The following is a 15,434-nucleotide window of genomic DNA, read 5'->3' on the forward strand; positions in this document are numbered from 1 at the left end:
ATGGTCACTTTGGGCCAGACCAGCATAGGTATGACAGCACACATAGGTCCCTTGTTATCAGGTATCACCCCACTATAGTAGTCATCGGTCTTCAATCCCAAGTTCTGATGTCATAGCAGAGTCGACACCAGTTCTCCAGCCTTTTGCCGACAACAGTCATGTCTCGGTCATACTGGCTCAAATATGCTTGAGTCGTAGGATGATTCAGCTCACTTGACTTGTTGTGGAAGCTTGTAGGGAAGAACCCTCTCCAGACTCGAATAAGCACTAGTTTCAATACCCAGTTCAGTCTTTGGCCCTCATTATGACATTGGCGGTGACTGTTAAAGTGGAAGTAATACCGCCAACAGGCTGGTGGTAATTACTGCCAAATTATGACCATGGCGGTGATAACTCCCATAGACAGCCAATGTACCACACCAACCGCCGGGGTGTTAACACCACTGACCACGGCGGTAGCTATCAACAGCCAGGCGGAAGACAAAGTACCGCCCACCATATTAAGACCTTGCAAACCAGCACAAATTCCAGGGCTGTACCAATGCCATCAAAAGCCTGGCAGAAACAGAACACAGAAGACGAAAGACTCACCATCAGAGACACAGAAAAGGACAACTCTGCCATGGAATCGGAACTTCAAGTATTCCTGATGCTCTTCTATGCCATGCTCCACCTGGAACACCAACGCCTACGAAGACGACGACGGTGAGTATAGCCGCCTAGCACACAAGGGAGGGAGGGAGGAAAAGGAGAGTGACACACACACGCACAACACACACCATTCACAAACACACACCATACACACAACCAGCTGCAGAGGAAAAACAATGTCACAGGACCTACATCATAATAATTCAAGGACAACAGTTAGGCAGTACCGATATTGTAATTGTATGCCAACAGCCACCATGTTGTCCATATGACAAGCAAAGTACTTGATTCACTGTTCCGAAAGGGCCAATGGCCAGTCCAAAGTACAAAAGGCCCACATGGCCACAGGGCACAGTCCAAGGCCCAACTCGTTCCCTGACGTAATCCGCACTACACTGTACAAGGGCATCATGTTGTGAATGGCCAGGCACCTCAGGGGGAAGGGGTGGGGGGCACCTCAGCTAAAGTGGGGGACTTGCCCACTGGTTCTGGAGGGGGCTCCATGCCCATTACAATTTGCTGGGGAGTGCAAGGTCACAGGCTCTGAGTTGGTGGACTTGCCCACTGGTTCTAGAGGGGGCTCCATGCCCATTACAATTAGCTGGGAATGCAAGGTCACAGTCTCTGAGTTGGTGGATTTGCCCACTGGTTCTAGAGGGGGCTCCATGCGCATTACAATTTGCTGGGGAGTGCAAGGTCACAGTCTCTGAGTTGAGGGACTTGCCCACTGGTTCTGGAGGGGGCTCTGTGTACAACAGTCCCTGGAGGATGGCCTACATGCCCTCTGCTGGCGGTGAGGGCTGCTGTGTCCCAACTGGAGTTATGGGTTGCTGTGTCCCAGCTGGAGGTAAGGGCTGCTGTGTCCTAGCTGGAGGTGAGGGCTGCTGTGTCCCAGCTGGAGGTGAGGGCTCCTTGCCCACTGCTGTCAGAGGGGACCTCTTGCCTATCTTAGTGGGTGGAGTGGGAACCTTCCCTTTCCTGGGTGGTGTAGTGGGATCCTTCCCTCTCTTGGGTGGTGAAGTAGGATCCTTCCCTCTTTTGGGTGGTGGAGTGGGATCCTTTCCTCTCTTTGGTGGTGGAGTAGGATCCTTCCATCTCTTGGGTGGTGGAGTGGGATCCTTTCCTCTCTTGGGTGGTGGAGTGGGATCCTTCCCCCTCTTGGGTGATGGAGTGGGATCCTTTCCTTTCCTGCCTCCACGACTAGGAGGTACCTCCACTGTCCTCGTGGACTGTTTGGCTGAGGTGCTGGGCTGGGTAGTTGTGACCCTGCTCTTATGTGCAGGACAGGGGGAGGGAAGAGATCAAGTTGGGCAAGGAAAAGCTTCATAGCGACGGTGGGGCGGGATGAGGGACGAGGGATGGGAGTGGAGGTTGAGGCAGTGGTTGTTGAAGGTGTTTGTTGACTTTGGGTGCAGGTGCATGGGCATTGTGCTGATGTGAGGTGGATGGCTGTTGTGCGTCTGAGTGCGTGCATTTGTGTCTCTTAGGAGGGGGCAGACAGGCTGGGAGAGGACACGGGGCGTGTGAATGGATGTGGAGGTGTCTGCAAGTGAAGTTTGTGTGCTGCTTGGTGTGGTGATGGTGGTGGTGGCTGTTGATGCAGTGCATGCAGGTGTGAGTGCGGATGTGACAGTGAGGGAGGAGAAGGAGGGGGAGACAGTGGAGGCAGTAGATGTTGTTGTGTGTGCAACTGTCTGTTGTTTGTGTGAGTGCTTGTGGCCTGAAGTGTGCTGCCTGTGGTTGTCTGTGCCACTCTTGTGTGATGTTTTGTGTGCATGCTTGTCCGTATGTGTGCATGGGTTGGGGTTGAGGAGATTGGGACTGGGAAGTGGTAGTTGGAGGAGGGACGGTAGGAACAGGGACAATGGCTGCCATCAGAGAGGAGGCCAGAACCTGAAATGATCTCTGTTGGGCCACCAATCCACTGTGAATGCCCTCCAGGAATGCATTGCATTGCTGCATCTGGGATGCCAGCCCCTGGATGGCATTCACAATGGTTGACTGCCCTACAGAGATGGATCTCAGGAGGTCAATAGCCTCCTCACTCAGGGCAGCAGGGCTGACTGGGGCAGGGCCAGAGGTGCCTGGGGTGAAGGAGATGCCCACCCTACTGGGTGAGCGGGCACAGGTAACTCGGTGAGGGACTACTGGAAGGGCAGTGCTGGTACGGGGTGGCAGCTGTACCTGTAGCTGGTGTGGTTCCAGAGGTGTTCACCACCACCTGGGAGGTTCCATCGGAGGAGGTATCTGAGTCAGTGTTGTCACCTCCTGTCTCTGCTGTGGTGCTCCCCTCGCCCTCCATCCCACTGGTCCCCTTGGCGTCGGTGGACTCTGCCTCCCTGATCCTGTGGGTTTCAGCTCCCTCTGTCGCTGGTGCCCCTATCCTCCGCCAGATGATGCTAATGCACACATGGACAGGATGACAGAAGAAAACGAGGGGGGGGAAAGAGAGAAAGGGAGCACTAGGCCAATTACAGCACCAACACCACAGATGGCATACACATTACCGTCACACACACAGCAAGATGAGAGAAAAACACTGCCAACTGCACTCCTCCTGGGAGTCACTAAGCCCTGTCTGACATGGAATGCAATCTGGCTAGGTTGCCAGATTTAGCAATACAACCATTACCCTTGATCTGGATCACGCTGCGTTCCGTGAGCTGGCATCAAGGGGCACCCACTAAATGACACCCACCACCAGGTTCCCATGCCACCTACCAATCATAAGTGTAACTCACACTATACTCACCCCCTTGTGGCTGTTGTGATGCCCTCTAGCGCCCATCCAGCTCTGGGTAGGCCACCGCCAGTATGCGGGCCATCAGGGGGGTCAGGTTCCGACGGGCACCCCACCCTCGTTGGGAGGCCATCCCCAGCTGGGCCTCCGCGGTCTTCCGGGCCCAGCGTCACAGGTCCTCCCACCTCTTCCTATAGTGGGTGCTCTGCCTGCTGTAGACCCCCAGGGTCCGCACATCCTTGGCGATGGCATGACAATCCCTTCTTCTGATGGGTGCTGACCTGCAGAGGAAACACAGACAGGAGGACACCACTAACCAGACAATCCAGCCTGTTACACATATGGCCCACAAATCCCCTTCCATCCCCTTTGGCACACACATCACCCAGCGCCCACCATGTACACCACCACCAGATATACGCCCCCCCCAAATGACACGATGCTTGCACACACATCTCCATGCAACATTGTCACATGCCTTATGCCCAAGGTGTACTCACCTGTTGGTCTGGAGGCCCATACAGGAGCCCATACTGGGGTAGAACCCATCCACCAAGCGTTCAAACTCCTCTGAAGTGAAGGCAGGGGCCCTTTCCTTGGTCACACAGGCCATGGCAGGATCCAAACACAGGTCATAGCAGCACACACACTGTAGGCGTTGTCCTGTGGAAAGTCAGGAAACAAGTGAGGTTATAGGCATAAAATGGTAGTCACGTACACTGCAGTGTACACCGTCACCGCCACCGCCACCGGTGATTCCCATTGGCCACATTACCCCATTGAGCCCCATGTTATCCAATGAGGAATAGCACAGCAGTGCAAGACTGCCTTCCGCCATGATGCGCAACGCTGGCGGAGTTAGCTCACTTTCACCTGTCTCTACATACAGGACAGGCGATCGCCATTTTATGGTGGTTGACAATATTCAGATAATCGAGAACTGCGTCATATCTATAATTTGCACATACATTGCCATCGCCAATGTCCCATCACGTTACTGCTCTATGAACGCTGAGGTGGTGGTTCCATTGTTCAAATTGTGACAACCTACTCACTCTTGTGTCCCTTAGATACCTACCACTGCGGAGGAATCGGAGGAGGAGGCACGACCCCGTGTACAGACCCCTTGTGGACTTGGCTACACTGGAAGACAGGCACATAATACTCGCCTATAGACTGGACAGGGCTACAATCACAGAGCTGTGTGCTCAATTGGAGCCTGATCTGATATCTGCTATCCTCCCTTTTGTACAGGTTCTACCTGTGCTCCATTTCCTGGCAACTGGCTCTTTCCAAGTGACAGTGGCCTTGGCAGCAGGAATGTCACAGCCAATGTTCTCAATCATGCTGGAAAGGGTTTTGTCTGCCCTGGTTAAACACATGTGCAGTTACATTGCTTTCCCCCAGGTGGAAGATTTGGCCACTGTGAAGGCTGGATTGTATGCAATGGGACATATACCCAACATTATTGGGGCGATTGACGGTACACATGTTGCAAAGAAAGAAGGAGTCCAGCCTATCGACTTCCTTGGAATGCCTATTTTTTAGAGTAGAATGGTTGATTGATTAGACAAGATGTGGGAAAATCAAGCCGGGGGGCCTGGACCCTAAGCCTCCCAGTGATAGCAGTCAGGTAAATGAAAAGGTGATTCCCCACAAAGATTTTATCAAATTGGGTGATGAATCGAATAGAAGAATCTTCTTTGCGGCGCTGTGGTAAATTGATACACATGTTGCGTTTGCCCCCCCGGCCAGAATGACCAGGTGTTCAGGAATCAGAAGAGTTTCCACTCACTCAATGTGCAAATGGTGTGCCTGGCTGTCCAGTACATCTCCCACGTCACTCCCAAGTATCCTGGGTCGGTGCATGACGCCTTCACCCTAAGTAATAGCAGCATCCCAAATCTGATGGCACAACTACAGAGACACAGGGTATGGCTAATTGGTGGGTCTGACTCTCCACCCAATGTATGTCAGTGTATGCCGTTTGGTGTTGACCCTATACCATTGTGTAAGGCTAATGTTTGCCCCTCAATACTTGCAGGTGACTCTGGCTACCCAAACCTATCATGGCTCCTGACCCGTTTGAGGAATGCCAGGACAGGGGCTGAGAATCGTTATAATGACACACATGGACGAACCAGGAGAATTATTGAAAGGACCTTCGGCCTCCTGAAGGCCAGGTTCAGATGCCTCCATCTGACAGGTGGATCCCTGTGCTACTCACCCGAGAAGGTCGGGCAGATAGTAGTGGCCTGCTGCATGTTGCACAACCTGGCCCATAGACGACATGTGCCTTATCTGCAGGAGGAGGAGTCTGAAAATGCCCCTGGGGCAGCAGTAGACCTTGAGGACAGTGAGGATGAGGAGGCACAGGATGAGGATGAGGATGTGGACAACAGAACATCAGTTATACGTCAATACTTCCAATGACACACAGGTGAGACAGTGGAACTGGCCATTACTCTGATTAATGATGTTTTCTGTGTGGTTGTAGCAGGATGACATTCACTTCCTTTGCATCTCTACTTTCTGTCCCCTATGGCTTCTCATTTTGCAGATGTTGGTGATATGACAACAGATACAGGTAATAAAATGTATGCTATCACAGTGTTCAGATCATTTGCACATGATTTGACTGTTTCCATATATGCACATTGTCATCTCATAAAACACTTTCACTTATGTTGTGTTCAAGGATGTTTATTGTAGTGCAAATTATTGACCGAAAAGTGCAATGGAATGCGATGATTGTTGAGGAAAGTCCAGGGTATTGTTCCAGTCTGGTTGTAGCACAGTTCCAGTGTCCAAGGGGCCATTGGAAGGGGAGCAAAGGCAGTTCAAAGTGGACAAGGTGACAAGATGGGACACAAAGGGGACATTGAGGAGGGTCTCATTTCCTGGTGGTGGTCTTGGTCTTGGCAGGTGTCTCTGGCTTCTGTCTGGGTTGCAGGGAACGTTTGCGGGGTGGTTCACCTTCTGCAGGAGGAGGGGTGCTGGTGGCCTGTGGGTCCTGTGGCAGAGCCTCCTGCCCACTAGCTGCTGTGGACATGGTGGGCTGGTCAGTAGACTGGCTAGTGGTAGGGGCCCACTGGTGTGCTGTCCATTCCCTCATGATGTTGGCCATATCTGCCAGCACCCCTGCCTTGGAGACCATGGTGGTGTTGAGGGCCTGCAAATCCTCCCTGATCTCCTGATGGTGTACCTCCTGCAGCCACTTGTTCTCCTGCCTGTTCGTAAGGATCTGGCCCATCTTGTCCTAGGAATGTTGGTAAGCCCCCAGGACATTAGTGAGTGTCCCCCCTTTTGGCCATCTGACTTATCGGGACTAGATTTATGTTGATGTGATATTTCATACACAAACGTGTACGTCTTGACTTTTGCGAGGGACTGACTCGCTGATATAGAGGGAAATTAGCTGTTTTAGCAACGTAGACAACGACACTGGCAGCCGTAAGAATATGTACCTTTCGGCCCGGGCGTATATCAACCTTCACTTTGCATTGCTCTTTGTTCCCTTAATATGTAATTATCTTGGTAGATACAGAATATATTGGTACTCTCTCGCTGTATCTTGTGTGTACTAATTAGTACGATTAGGACATTTAGAAAATGTTTCCTGACCTTTTCTCCATCTCATTTTATTTTCACAATAAAACAGATCTCCTTTATTTACGTTATAAAACAATACTGGAGATTGTTTTTCTACTCCCGGCAGCAGACTATAATTTCAGTATTTACTGGGACAGAAACCTTTCTTTTGTACAACGTTATGGGGGTCATTATGACCCTGGCGTCTGGCAGAACACTGGCGGTAACACACTGTTTCCGTCCGCTGGCCCAGCGAAAATGTCAAAATAGGGTGCCACCTATACCGCCAGCACTGGCGGTATTGTGGCGCCTGCGGCGGTCTTTTTTCAAGACCGCTGAAGTCATAATGAAGGCCTATATGTTTTGCTTTCTTTATGATTTATTTAGAGCGATGCGAGTCCCAAGGTCCGCTTGATCCCAAGGAACTCGTTCCGTAGGAGGGGAGGGTAAGGAGTATAACATTGTGCCTATTTGGTGTATGATTTCATATGGCAACACTAACTACACAGAGTGCCACAACACTATTAGGTGTTTTAAATAATTTGGATGACTTTTTTTGCGTTTCACATGATATTTTGTATTTTGTTTTCGCACAGGTTACCTACACTACACTACAGTGTAGTGTTTATGTAAGTAGTTTATTCGCTTTAATAACCCATTTTGGGAACGTAGTGCAGCGGAGGAGATTTTGTTATTGCTGGTCCTGATGAAGCGCCGAACGATCTGTAATGACATTGAGGGCGCGAAACATGTTGACCATAGATATTAGCTAAAGGGAAAGTGTCTCTGTTAGCTTTTCTTTGTTTGGGGAGTGGGGGAACCTTATTCCCTGCCCACTCCTTATGTGTTTTTAATATTGACCAAGGCCTTCTGCATCAATTAAAACGTACTGTTTGGAGGCCCTTGAGCCAATTGTATCCTGTTTTTTCTCTCTTCTGCCTTTTCTTCCTGAGGGGAGGTTTGAATCCATTCCAACCCGTACTATGGCACACACTTTCTTTTAAGATCTCCGGCAAAGTGCCCCTGTGTGGGGCCTGTCAGACATTGCAGCGCCGGTCTGACGAGGAGCAGGCCCTATGATGAAAAATGACATCCACTAAATATGTGAGGGTTTATGCTTCTAATTATTAGAAGTGTTGTTATTGAACCTGTGCCTATCTTTCTGATTTCTATTGTTTAGGAACTGTTTACTCTTTTTGATTTTTTCATTAGTGAGTGCCTCCTGGAGAGTCGGATCCCTGGCCCTGTCATCCCCTTGGCGCACAGCGATCCTCCCAGTGTCCCTTGCTCCCCTGTGCCTCTGTCCCCTGAACGGTGTGCCCACTGCCACTGGCCCCAGGTCCCTGATTGTCTTGGGGTGAGGTGTGGAATGGAGTCCCTGTACAGGTGGGCACACTGCTGATTGACGTGTCCTGGGGACAGAGGTGTGGGGACATTGGATGGGTGCTGTGGTGTTGGATACCGATGGGGGAGGCTCTGTGGTGGACTGTAAGTGGGCTGGGTTGGCCGACTGACCAGTGGTCCCTGATGGGCCAGGTAGTTCATCCAGATCCTGAAGTCCAGAGTTACTGTCATCACTGGGGGCATCTTCTGGTGGGGGACTAGTTAGTCGTGGCACTTCCTCATCACTGAGATTGGCTGGGGCACCTGTGGGGATGTAAGTGATGGATTATATTTCATGTCTGTGACATATTGTACTACCCTTGCTTCCCCTCTATTGTTGCTGTTGCCTTGCCACCTTTGTTTGTGTATGGTGATTGATTGATTGTGGGATTGTTAGTTCTCAATGCTGTGCATGCTTTGGTGATGGGTGTCCATGCAGGGCTGGGAGGGCTGTCCATGCATTGGTATAGCATGCAGGGCTTGACATTGGGGTTAGTCAGATGTGTAGGTACAGTGTGTGGGATGGAGTGGAGTGATGGGAGTGAGGGTGAGGGGGTGTGATGGCATGCAGGTATGGGGTGATGTTATGTTATGTTCCGAGGATTTATAGAGCGCATGGCTACCCTAAGGCCTCCCAGCACTATACGGAAATTTACAAAACACACAATGGACACAGGTCAGAATAGCCAAGTTTTAAGCAGACAACGGAGGGACAATTCATGACTGGTTAGTCGTAGACCTATGGACAGAGAGTTCCAGAGCTTAGCCCCCAAATAAGCTATGGAGCTTCCACCCCATTTAGATTTTTTAGGTGATAACTAGTAAATATTGACTCACCAGTGTCCAGTCTTCTGGCAACTCCAGTGAGTCCCTCAGGATGCAGTATTGCCAAGACTTGCTCCTCCCATGCTGTGAGCTGTGGGAAGGAGGTGGGGGTCCACCTCCAGTCCTCTGGATGGCGAGCTGGTGCCTTGCTGCCATGGAACGTACCTTCCCCCGTAGGTCGTTCCACCTCTTCCTGATGTTGTCCCTTGTTGTTGGATGCTATCCCATGGCGTTCACCCTGTCCATGATCCTCCTCCGTAGCTCCATCTTCCTGTCAATGGATATCTGCTGTACCTGTGCTCCAAAAAGCTGTGGCTCTACCCTGACTACTTCCTCGACCATGACCCGCAACTCCTCATCAGTTAAACGGGGGTGCCTTTGTGGGGACATGAGTGTTGTGTGGTGTGTGTTGTGCAGAGGGTGTTAAGTGAAGTGGTGGGGTGTGGGATGTGGGGTGAGTGATGGATGGATGGGTGTTTGGGGTGTGTGTGTGTAGTTGTCTCAGTGGTCTTTGTGTTAGTCTTGTGGCGCTTTTTGGTATTCATAAAGGGTGGTGTGTAATGTGGGTGGGGGTTTTATAGTGCTGTTGGTGTGTGGGTGTGGTGTGTGTACCGCCAATGGTTTACCGCCATTGAATGTCCGCTGTGGTGATTCGTGGGTCATAATGTGTTGGGCGTTGTTTTGTTGGCGTGACGGTAGGGATGTTCATACCGCCACTTTAGCACTGACCTTTGGGCTGGCGGATTTGTGCATGTGGCAGTATTCTGTCGGTTTGGTGTGTGTGTGGTCATAATATGGCTAAATGATATTCACCACTGCAGCGGTATGTTGGCAAACTTTACCGTGGCGGTAAGTGGCATTTACCGCCAATGTCATAATGAGGGCCTTTGTCTCCTGGGTAGCCCCACCCTTTTGGCAGAGTGACTGAGGCTTCAGACGTTAATTCCACCCTCAAACAAGCCTTTGTCAAAGGCAGACTCACAGTTATCCAGCAAGATGCACAACCTAAGGTGACATACCCTCACCTCTTGGAGACTGGTTGTTAAAGAGACCAGCCTTGGAACTCTGCAGTCCTTTGAGTAATCTACAGAGCACACCCTCCCCTGGTCAGTGAACAATTTGAAACTGAAACCAAGTGGGATGGTTTGGGTCTCAGTTTCATGCACATTTTCAAACAGGTGATGTTGGCCTCACTATGAAGCCCAGGAATCAGTTTGGGACAGTTTTTTTTATAGTTGATTTTGACTTCTACAGAACAGGCATATTCTTTGTCAAACAGGTAGTGACAAGGGCTAGCTCTAACTGAAGAACCCAAAATGCGTACACAATGATGTGTTAAGAGTCTGTATCTGGTTGTCATGAGCCTTCTTGAATGGTACTCAGGGGAGAGGCAAAAGTGAACAGCCCAACGTGGAGCATTCCCTCTCCATAACAATAGAATCTGCTTTCTCACCTCCACTTCCACACTATCAAACCAAATGGCACTGCTCATAAAAAGTTAATCATCAGACATTTGCTAATAGGTCACAGTCCACTAACTAAAGCAGCCACACCTTCCAAAACAATAGTGAGTCCTGCTACCAGTCGCCAGTCATACAACACACACATACACACACACACACACACACACACACACAGAAGTCATTTCATTACATTAAAGTGTAAATTTACATGTGCGGGGTACGTAGGCACTACAGTCGTCCCTGGACAAAAAAAAATCCTATCCATTACTATTAATCAGAAAAACTGTAAGCTGCTAATTCCACCTCCAGACCACAGAGCTAGGCTGTGGGAATAAGAACTACGAAAAAAGCCTGGGCCTCAACGCACATGCATGACTGCCATGCATAATGGGCCAAAACTTTATTAGGATACCAGAGATAACCTACAGTTGGGATGACTCAGGGCATGGATGCAAGCCTGTAATAACTACTGATGGAGTCCTTCGGGGCAGGGGTTCAAACCTGTTATACTTACAGAAAGGATTGTTTAGGGCAAGGGTGCAAACCTGTAATACCACTCAGGGTGCATTCTGGTTCCAACAGTCTGAGTCAGAGGAAAAGAACAAGCAGACAACCTGAATGTTATATGAGAGATCACATCCAGTCTATTAAGTGTCTGAAGGTTGAGCTATCACCTGCATTACTGAGTGTCAGATAGAGGCTCTCGCCGAATTAGAAAGGAAGAGGTTGACAAATTCCTGAGGCATGAGACCTAACTGTGTGATCGACCGACGAGATAGATGAGGCACACATATAGAAAATCCACTCACATCCCTGAGTTTCACAGGAGACAGAATGGACATACATACTTTAGTTTCAGAGTGAATAAAAGACACTTATGACCCTGAATGTCAAAAAGGGTAAACTATCGTCTTAAATACCAAAGGGGAGAGATGGGCCCAGCATAACCAGCGTCAGGCAAATTCGGTGGCCCGAATCCCTGAGTGCTTGCAAGTGATACTCTTGATGACTGTTGAGCGGAGGTACAGTCCTTGCTTCTACAGTAGGACCCTTTGTCTCCAGACAACCCCTGGCAGAGAAATACACCTGTGGCTGATTGCACGCACCGCCTTACACATCAACTTTTCCTAAACACAGACCATCTGAACTGTGGCTGCCATATGAACAGGGGTCAGGAACACCGAGCTCCACTGCTAGCCTGTCACACCAAGGTTTCCAGGAGCTGGCACCAAGAGCTACACTCAGAGCCACCCATCCCTGTGAGCCCTGAACTATTGTCCCCTCGCACTACCATACTATTTGAGGGCTACAGAGACATTTGAAGGCATGGGCAAAGTGGGCTCTGGCCCGGGGTCCCCACCTTTCTAGGGGCCCCATCATTAAGCTTTCAGGACAATCCCAGACTATGGCATGATGAACAAATGATGGAGCCCCCTGCACAATATGAAAAGGGGCCCCTAGGTCTCCAATATCTCATAAATATTTAAACGTTTTGCTTTGAATGGAGGCCCCCTGAAGGATTGGTATCTCCTTAAAGGTTTGGGGGCCAAAGAAGAGGATTGTCAATGATCAGACCATTGTTGCTGAGGACTTGGATTAGCCGAAAATAATAAATTCAGAATAGTTCTGAGCAGGGGGGGGGCAAAATACTATTGTCCCGGGCCCCCAAAATCCTTAACATGTCCCTGCTTTGGTAGGTGCTAATCCCTGCTGGAGGTTACGGGTGCTCAATGGCCTGGAGCAATGGCTCTTACCTGTGGTTCGGTGCCCCATGGGGGGACCGCAAAACCAGATCAGGAGGCCCGCAACTACTTAGAAAATTAATTAACAGATTTATATATTGTATATAAATAAAGAAGCAACTTGTAAAATTGACAGTTTTAAAATGTTCTATGTGAAGGAATTTGAAACTTGGAGACTACAAATTAAGTTGGCATCTTCAGATTGTTTCATGGGACAGTGCAAGTGCATCAAATAGCATATAGTACTGGAGATGGGATGCCTTAGTTGAATTTAGGAAGGCTCCAACCATCCCACTAAAATTGTGATTTTTTCATATTAGTTGTTAACTAAACACAATGTGTCATCACATGTGTATTATTTTGTGGTTTAAATTGTCAAAATTGCTGAGGTTGGGGTCCCTGACTGCTACAATGGCAGTCCCTGGATTCCAATAATTATTCAGTGGGGGTCCAGGTAGTCCAGAGATGATTAAGTGGAAGTCCACAGCAGTCAAAAGGTTAAGAACCGCTGCTCTTGAGCTATTCTGAACTGATAATTTTCAATGCAAGTGCACTTGTTCTTGCGGTGGCTGGAGAATTCAGGTTTAGAGGTGAGCACATTTGTTTTACATCACTATAAAATACAACTCTGGAGGCAACTTTGCTTGTTTCCTCTGGTTTTGCATTAGTCTCCCACGCATCACATCATGATATTGATTCTGACAGTCAGAACTGCGAAATGTGTGTACATTTCGCACTGTAAGACTAGAGAACTTCTTTTTGAGATAATCAGCACTGTCAGTGGCCAGGCAATGTCATTACCTCATTGCTAATTGCATTAAGACACTGTACAGCCCAGCCTCAGATAGTGCTCTTGAAAGCAGCTTCGTCAGTAGGGGAGAATTTATGCGGCGCCATGGTGCTAGAATGGCTAGCATTCCAGCAAGAATGTGCTGCTGCACAAAGACTTCCCTGCTGGGGAAATTGTTTTCAAGAGCACTGTCAAGGACCATACAGGGTAATTACCTTAATGCAACTACCATTTAGGTGTTTGCCTGGCCCTTGATGCCTGGACCTTGATGGTGCAGCTACAAAATGGGCTTTAGTCTTATTTTGCCACCTTTGCATCAGCCCTGACTTTGTTTGGCAAGTGAAAACACAGCAGATTTCACCTATATATATTTTTTTATTTTAGCTTGAAAATACCTCCTATGCCTCCTCAGGACACATAGTTGGTGCTGCAGATGGTGAGAGAGATCAGGCTCCCGGGAAAAGCTGAGGAAGAACGTACAGCTGTTCAGTCATTTGTGGTGCATGCACAGGCAGTGGCCTTTGGGGCAGTACACAGTCCATTTTCTATTCCATTGTATAAATTCACCTATCTGGTGCTCCAGAGATACATGTCTTGCTCTTGTGAAAAGGTTCCCTTCGAAGGGGCGAGGCCCTGCTCAGTGAGTGATGAGAGCTCCCCAATCAAAGATGGCTATTTTCCAGAACAAAGCTTTTATGTCCCAACAAAACATACCAGCCATAGAAGGCTATTGGGGGAATGCAGCTGCTTCATACCTAGTGGTGTCCGGGAAGGTGATGGGCTCTTGAGAGAGCACCACCAAGATGCATCAAGGTGTCACCCTCCTCAATTTGTCCCATCATTCTTTCTCCCTTGCTAACGACCTGCTCCAGTACTCTTTGTACCATTGCTCTCAAGCGTTCTACATCCTTTTCTGGTGGGAACCTCATTTGGTAGGCAAACACAGCTGGCTTGTTGCTTGTCATGGATGAGTAGTGACATCTGAAGTGATGTGGATATTTGTGCATCAGAGCTAGGCACAGTCTTTCTCAACCGACGCCTGCTTCCCAAAGCACCTGTGACACTAGAATGTCAGATGATGCTGCTAGTATTGTTGCTGCTAGTGCTGCATACTCTTGGCCAGGTTAGCGGCCTACATGTTCACACCCCTCCCACCCCATATTCCTGGGAATTGCAAGTGGGACATCTGCACTGGCCAGTGCTTCCCATCTCATGGTACCTAGCAGCGGGCATCAGTGGGGACTACTGCTTTCATGCTCTCTTGTTCAACACAAAGAGTCTGCAAAGTCATATGGTTCGGGACAGCTGCCCTCCTTCCTTGTGTTTCTCACCTTAGGGTATCTGTGCAACATGCGATCCCAGGACGGCAGTCACCTTCCTCTTGTGTCTTACTAGTTTTCTCTCTCTCCCTATGGCTGCCACAGGTATGCATTTTCAATGCCATTCTTAACCCCTTCCCTTTACCCAGTTGAGGCTTCCCCCTTTACTGTGACCACATGCAGAAGCGATTTTGGAGTCAGGCGTTGTCTTGACTCCCCTACAGAAAATGAAAACCAGAAGGGGCTGTGTGTGATAGTCAACAGGATTCCCTCAATGTATTGTCTTATTTTACACATTTTAAGTGTTTGGCTGTGGAAACAACCTAGGTGGGTTGAACCACTGTTCCGTAAGGGATTCAAGGGTGGTATCAAGATTGAGTTAATCCATATACCTAGCTTCACATTCTTAAAGGAGGCTATAGAGTCTGTCTTAAAAATCAAACAATGTAAGAAAGAAAGTAAAAAAGGAAAGAAAGTGAGAGAGAAAGAAAAAAAGAGTTTTGATCACAGCCTTCAACCTCAACTCCTAAGGTGCCTGTGCCTCGTAGAGTCAAGAACCCCACTTCTGGTTCTTCAACTGAGGAGCCTATGGAAATAGGAATTACTAGAGGCCCTTTGTCAGAAGAGGAGAGGTGAAGACTGAAAGGGCTCTACCTAAATTGAAGAGAGAATGGTAATTTGCTAATTTGCTTCATCAGTGTTCCATTAGACCAGCAAAGGCCTCGGGTACTGAATAAACCCATCTTGTGAATGGAAGAAAGATTTGGGTAATGCAGCATTTCTTTGGGTTTTGTCTTTAGAACCCTTAAGAGAGCCTGTGAATGCCTATCTGGTTTTGTGACCAATCTCTATTGGAACTGCTTCATCCTCTGCATCAGTCCTGGCCTTATTGTATTCTGGGGCTACAGGCATGTTTATAGATGTTTTGGG

Source organism: Pleurodeles waltl, chromosome 8 (assembly GCF_031143425.1).
Source record: "Pleurodeles waltl isolate 20211129_DDA chromosome 8, aPleWal1.hap1.20221129, whole genome shotgun sequence".
In the NCBI taxonomy this organism is placed as follows: Eukaryota; Metazoa; Chordata; class Amphibia; order Caudata; family Salamandridae; genus Pleurodeles; species Pleurodeles waltl.